The sequence below is a fragment of the Vidua chalybeata genome, chromosome 4, assembly GCF_026979565.1.
Source record: "Vidua chalybeata isolate OUT-0048 chromosome 4, bVidCha1 merged haplotype, whole genome shotgun sequence".
NCBI lineage: Eukaryota > Metazoa > Chordata > Aves > Passeriformes > Viduidae > Vidua > Vidua chalybeata.
This window is the reverse complement of record NC_071533.1, coordinates 62,325,544-62,332,820: the sequence shown is the minus strand read 5'-3', so window position 1 is coordinate 62,332,820 and position 7,277 is coordinate 62,325,544. Positions and strand designations below refer to the sequence as shown.

The 7,277-nt window shown below is 37.4% G+C and overlaps 1 long non-coding RNA gene across 1 annotated transcript in view; it reads left to right on the top strand.

The window, feature by feature from the left end:
• LOC128787189 (uncharacterized) overlaps nucleotides 1-7,277 on the top strand; it is a 47,792-nt gene that overhangs the window by 943 nt on the left and 39,572 nt on the right. The window contains exon 2 of the long non-coding RNA XR_008430601.1: nucleotides 674-737. This is a non-coding gene — a long non-coding RNA (uncharacterized LOC128787189). The remainder of the gene's footprint in view (nucleotides 1-673; nucleotides 738-7,277) is intronic.

Below are 7,277 nucleotides of genomic sequence, written 5' to 3'. Positions count from 1 at the left end.
CTGTCATTTGCTTCAACAAAAGATTTGGCAGCTTCTCTATAATAGTAGTTGGAAGTATTGCCAAAGCCTGAATATTTGAGGTTTGGGGTTTTTTTTTAATCTACTATTAAATGTATTCAGTAAGACTGACAGGTGGAAGAGGGCATCTGTCGAGCTCTGTCAACTAATCACCTCCACCGTCTTCATAATGTGCAGAGTAAATTTTGCTCATGCATTCCATCTTTATTAAGAAAATACTCACTTTTGCTCTAAGGTAATTACAACTTTTACTAGGTGTAACTTTAAAATTAATTAATCCGGGTTGAGCTGGCTTTCAAAAGAGTTAAGCTGACTTCAGAAAATGGATAGCTCACCCAGAGACTATACCAAACTTTGGAAGTCTTACTTGCTGGATATGACACATCCAGCCTTGACTTCTGCCTGCAGTTCCCCTTTCCCTCTTTTTCACACAAGGGATAAAACTCATGTAGTCCTGCAAGGTACTACCTCAGGCCTTCTGATGGGATCCTGTGAACTGGGTGTAAGTAGGCACAATTTACTGAGTTGCATCAGGCTATAGGGTTGAAATCACCACGCTGTGTTCTAATTAAGGACCTCTTGAATGCAGTAGGCAGCAGCCAGAATCCCCCACTACAGTTAGTGAGTTAGTGTTTTGTTGTTCCCTCTGTTATAGGGGCAGAGTTGGTCCAAGCCTGGAGTTTCCAAGCAGCAACAGTCTCACTTATGACAAGAAAGAGGTATACATCATAGCTAAAGATGTGGCGTGTCTTGTGATAAGAAAAATGAAAGATTTTGCTGTAGCATATATTTTTCCACACTTTGAAAAGGTAAGGTTTATGTAAATGGCTTTATAGTGCAATATCTAAAATATAAAAAATGTCAGTGTTTTGATATAAACTTGCCCTTTAAGGAAGCAGACTAATAAAAGTGAAGTGTTTGGCCTGAAACATGGATCTGAAGGAAATGAGCACTGTGTGTAGGCAAGGTGAATATTTTTATTATTTACAATGACAGTTACAAGGAAAAGGTTGGGAAAAATTTCTCAAATTACAAAGTAGTAAATAGTAAATACAAAATAGTCTTTGAGGTACTGTAAATTTCATGTATGAAATTTCATATGTTGGATTTCTGTTGTTTTCTCTGTAGTCACACTTGGAAACTGCAAACACAATATAAGAAGAGAGGGTGAATATCAATAGGTAAATACAGCCACCTTTATTGGAGAGAGTTTGGCATATAAAATAAGTTCACAGAATCTTTCATAATTAACTTATTGGCCTGCATCTCATTCATTTAGGATTAAAAAAACAAATAAGTCTGAGAGGTGTTTTTTGCTAACTGGTGTCTTGTAGCCAAAATATAACAGATGAAGTTATTTGTCTCAGATAAGCACAGGTATACTATGGGATACTTTCCCCACAAAACTCAATAGTCCAGAAAAGAGAGTCATGCAGAGAGTAAGGTTAGGAATAAAAATGAAATTCACAACAAGTACTGGGTGTGTTCCTCTTGGGAACAGTGAGTAAAGTTTCTTGGCTGAATGACACTTGTTGAACACCTTTCACTAGAATTTGAATTCATTCAGAATTCAAATGTGGCACTAAAAGCTGTTTAGATGATAACTCATTCAGTAACAGTTCTCCATTACTTGGAAAAATGAGCATTTCATGGGTTCTGAATCACCTCTGTCTGGTGGAAATGATGCTTTACTGCAGAGCTGGAAGGGAAGGGAGGTGCCTCAAGACAAATCCAAAGCAATGCAGCAAATGTTACTGGTGACTCAGTGGGTCTCTGTTTTCTCTCTTGAGGGCCAAATTGTGTTTTGCAAGTCCCAAAGGACAGCAGAGCATGCAGTCATCATGTCCTTAACAGAATATCAAGAGTTAGCTCAAAAACTCACCTACTGCATTCTGAACTCTTCTCTTTTCTTTCTCACAATAGGAAAGAAATTCTTGTTGCCTTTTTATGAAGTTAATTGTCCTTTTGTGCTTGCTTGTTTGCATCTCCTGGCATACATGCAGGGCAGGTCCCTGGCTGTTCCTACTTGTGCCTGGCAGCATGTGTGTCATCAGAGCCATGGATGCTGGGCTCTTCTGTGCTGTGTAGGCCACATAGCCATGACAGAGAAATAGGGTGGCACATGACATTACACAGAATTAAAAGTTAAATGATGCTTTAGTGCTGTTCTGGGGATCTAGATGGTGCTGATAATGGAAGTGCCATTTGAATGATATCTAAATCTAAATTTATGAGCCCATAACCATTAAAATGCATACTTAACTGCTTGAGTAGAAGAATATTTTCCACTCTGTCTTGTCCCAATCCATACTTGGTAATTATGTGCCATCTCTTTCAATCTCTATGTGTCTCTTAGTTATAAAAATCACAATGCATTCCAATTTACATACAGTCCTAAATCCTATTTTTCTAATTCATCTTGGTGTGTTCATAAGTCTTATAAGTGACTTTGAAGTCAATAGTATAATTCTTTGGAGTGAACTTCTATGTAATTCAAATTTCTTGTTGTTCCTTTAATATGGTTAAAGATCAGAAACACTCACTCCTGTTATAACCTAACTATACAAATTGTCTAAGTTAAAGACCCTCTGACCTTGCCATTGAGGTCTCTAAATTAGGAGCACATGTTTAATATTCATCCTCTCTTCCTCGTAGGAGTATTTTGAAAAGAAATCCAAAGCGCACTTTAAACTGGAGTAATAAGCACTGTTTATTTATCAGATTGTCTGCATCTCATTTCCTGAACCAAACAGCAAAAGTCTGTTTGCACTCCTGACATTGCAAGTCTCACAAGCTGATCCAAGAGAACATCTGTCAGTTTGTTTTCAAGACTGGACATTGCAGAAGAAAAGAAGAGGTGGGAGGAGAAATGAGACTTTCACAAACACATCAGTTCAAACAAAGTGAGAACTTTCTCAGCTGTCTTCATAAGCCAGGCAAGCTGTGCCCTGGAAATATACTTTTAAGGAAAATTTCTTTCTCTTTCCTCCATCCCCTAATAGTAATTGAAAAGCAGAGGTCATTTTTCTTTTTTTGTGTTCTGCCTAAAACTGATGCCAATAAATAATCTTTGGAAACGTTAATGAAACCAAAAGTCTATTCAAGAAATGTTCTGAAAGTATACTGAAAGGAAAGGTAAAAATCGAGAGCTTTTTCTCCTCTAACATGTATTCAACTATTCTGAACTCATTGCATTTGGTGCAGGAGAAAAAAGGTAGGCTTTTGGCACAGAGACAGGATGATCTGAAGGAAATGCCACAGCCTGCTCTCTTCTTCACTGGCTTTCCAGCCAAAAGAACAGTTTGTGTCAGTATGTTTAAGAAGAGGAAATTGAGACTGTTAATAACAGAACTGGCCTAGAAATCATAAGCTGTAAATTTTGCCACAGTCGTAACAGGCTTTTTTGTAGATCTGGAAGGGGGAATTGTATCTCAAACTTTATTGTTAAGTTATTCTGCAGTCAAAAGATAAGTGTATTTTTAAGCAGGTGTTTGGGAACAAAATAAGAATCTGTTTTTTATTGGAAAATACTGATTCATAGAAATGAAAGGTGTCCAGAGGAACAAAGCAAGAGGATTTGTGTTTTGAAGAGCTGTTTGATGTGTGAGGGTGTTTATAAAGAGACATGGGTAGATCAAAATATGTGTTTGAACAGGGAAGAATGGAGAAGGAAAGAAGGAAAGAAAAGACCCCTTTGTTTTTTCCCTCCATGAAATCCAAGTAGCAAAATTTCAGGCTTTTTTCCTGAGCTGTAGGAGACAATTTATATTCTCTGATCTTTCTGGTTAAGAACAGGGACTTGGCTTTGGTGCTTTGGTGTTGCAGGTAAATATTCTATTTACACTGGAAAATTCAGTTTCTTATATAGTTTTAGAAACTTTTGGATTTTTGCAGAAGCAGAAAGAAAGGAAAGATCAAACCCACCTAGGAGTGCAGGTTTCCTGCTTTGCTGCCCCCTCTCCTTGCTGCACTGTGCAAGCTCAGGTGGCTGCTGAGGGGGCTTTGGGGGGGGCTCTGCAGACCTAAGGCAGAGTCAATGCTCAGCAGAATACCAAAGTTTGTAGTTCTTTAAAAATACTGATCTATTACCTGATTTTTTAGGATTACTGATTCTTACCTCCTGCTGGCCTCCAGAGGGAGAGTGGTGACACCAGCTACTATCAGTTCAGTACATGAAGGGCTATTTGAAAGAAAGAGAAATCTCCTTCTAGTCAAAATTTGTGGGTTCCCCAGACAAGACATGTTGCCAGGCCCATGCTACATCTGCTCTAGCTCACAGATCTGTGTGTGTGTGATTTGAATTTGTGGAACCAGCAGTCACATGGAAATGGTTGTGAGTCATAGAAACTCCTTATTCTTGTCATAAACAGTTACTGTGAATTGAAGGAAAACAAAAATGTAAATGGGATTTCAATTATTTTCTGCTCCATGAGCTGCTTTGCTGTTGAACAACTGCCTAGAACTTCAAATAACTTAATCCCAGCTGATGTATCCCTGTGAATATACATGTCCTGCAACATCCTGCTCATCAAAAAGGATACAGTGCATTAAAGGGGACTTAATTTCTAAGGAATGAGTTAAATGAGTCACTTTTAGAGGTTTTCTACTTGGCTAGGCCGATATGTTGCACCTTAGGATGCTCTTAATGAACTGCCAGAGTCAACCTAGAAGAGCAGTTCACAGAACAGTGAAAATAAAATCATCTTATAAGCCTACAGAAGACCATAAAGTAATAAACAGACATGATTAAAACATACTTTGTCTCAGAAGCCTAATTTCATCTACAATAGAATAATAGGTATTGTAGACTGTGTAAAAGCTGTGAGTGTCACATAATTACATACTGATATTACTAATACCTTTGATGATATTTTTGTAAGCAAATGGTGAAATTAAAATCTGGGTAAAACTTCACAATGCACAACTTCTCTGAATTCTGTCCAAATAGTCATCAGTCCTTCAAAGTCCATCACAAATTATGTTGGATGTTTCCATAGGAACATGTCTTGAACGTTCCTTCAGCTAACTGCAAGACAAAAGAATAGAAAAATTGAAAATTACATTTATTTCTTTAAATGGAGAAGTCTTTCCAGTAAATAAGATGCAATTCAATAAGAGCAACTACAGAGTGCTACACCTTGGCACAAGTAATGAGCAATCCAGTAGTGAAACTGACTGGTTCAGTACCATTCCCCATGTAAGTTTGCAAGCTTGTGAGAGACCCCACCACCTCACCTCTCCTGTTTCCTCTTTCCTCACTGCTTGTAAGGTCTCAGTTGGAATTCAGTGCCTAGACTTGCATTTGCTGCTTAAAAAGTAGTACATTAATCAGTTGGAGAAAATCCACAAGAGTGTAATATCATTAGACCTTTAGAAATATTACTTACAGCTAAGCTTTAAAGACCTGAAATTGTTTAGTCTAGGGCAAAAGAAGACAGAAAAGGGACATGATAAATGTATTCAAATATGTAAAAGGTTGCTGAAAGAGAGTAACAGTCTGTTATTTGTGTTCACTGGGGCAGCTCAAGAAGAAAAAGTCTCAAAAAGCCACTGGAGAATTTTAGAACTGGTACTACAAAGATTGTCTTCAGTGTAAAGTGTATTTTTAAATATAAAGATAGCAAAGGACTGAGTTTGTGGACAATATGTGGAATCTCTATTTTTAAAGACCTTGTTTATAAGAAAGCTTATATAGTTTTTGTTCAGAAATTGCTCTAGAAATAACAGGTCCTGTCTTGGAAAGACAGGATCTTGAACTCCCTTCCTATTTCATTTCTGATTGTCTCACCATAATGCAGACAAATGGCCTGATTAAAGGGTATATGATTGGATAGCAGAAGTCCTTAAATGAGTTCAGGGAGCCCACTCACATTTTCAAGATAAAAGAAAGAAAAAGACAGATTGGAATTAGAGATGAAGGAGGATTCCACTCAGACTATTACAGACTAGGAGTTTCAGTAGTGTGATAAAACCACAGGGCATAACCCAAAGAGAAATACATTGAGACTGAAAGTGAAAATGGTTGTACAGCTAGAGTCTGAGGCCCAGGGATGATCAGAGGATAAAGTGCTGAGGGTGGGGGGGATCTAAGAGAAATACATAACAGATGGGAGGGTGGGGGAAAGAGAAACATTTCCTCCAGATGGCATGTATTATCTCCTGGAAGGATTGGCAAGATTAGAGAATCTTGCCAAAAGGAGGATATACTGAGAATAGAGCTATACTGACTGTATTACATTAAATTCTATTCAGCAAGTAAGAAAAGACTTCTTGTAAATTAGTTACTTTTTTAGAAATGCAGATTCCATGTATTAACCCAACTTGCTCCCTTTGTACTATCATTATTGGTATCACTCTGCATTCAGTACACAACTATGCATATATTCTAAAACATCCCAAAATCAACCTCCTTCTGTTTTCCATTTCTTCCCTAATTTTTTTTTTCCTTGATACCATCCCATTTTATATGACTGTTTTTTTCCTTTTTGGCAGAGTAACAAGGTTCAGGGGCCTGCAGATTTTATGAATCTTTTTATGGTGGCTTGGCTTTGTGGAAGGATGGTGTGGATGTCACTGGATATCAGCCAGTCTTTCTGTGAGAGGGTCTGCAGGGTAGGTGCCAAGAGGGATGGGGACTGGAAGACTGAAACAGAATTTTAGAATTAATTAGAGAAACAAATATAGAATTAATTCTAGAAATCAAAAGTTTAAATTTATGAAGAAACCTTTATTCTCTTTAATTCATGACAGGATAAATTGTTATATTTAACTTGGAAAGAATTAGGGGATTTACCATTAAAATGGTGCTTGCCTAGAGTATATGATGCTTTTCTCATCAAATTTTTCTAATTAAATGATCAGTCAGTCCAAAGGAGGATTGCTGAAGAAAGGTGGGTTTAGGAGCCTTTCCAACCTCAAGTTTTCAAACTCCCGAGCCTTTTCCTAGTTATGAATTAAAAAATTAATAGCCTACATTTGGGGGGGGGGGGGGGAGTGTGTTTATGGTCTTCTTTGTATAAGCCTGAGAGTTGTGTTTTTGAGCTTCCCTCTGTGAAATGAGAACTGGAAAATTGTTTTATTATGGAATGGAAAGTCTCAAATTACTGCTGTAGTTAATGTTTGAAGAAAAATACCACAAATTTCAATATTTGCCATAAAATTATAAGAGTTGGAAATTCTGGGTTAAGTCAGAGGCCTAAAACTTAAAGGTAAGTAGAACTACTTCTCAAGAATTAAAGAAATAGCAACATAAGCACAAT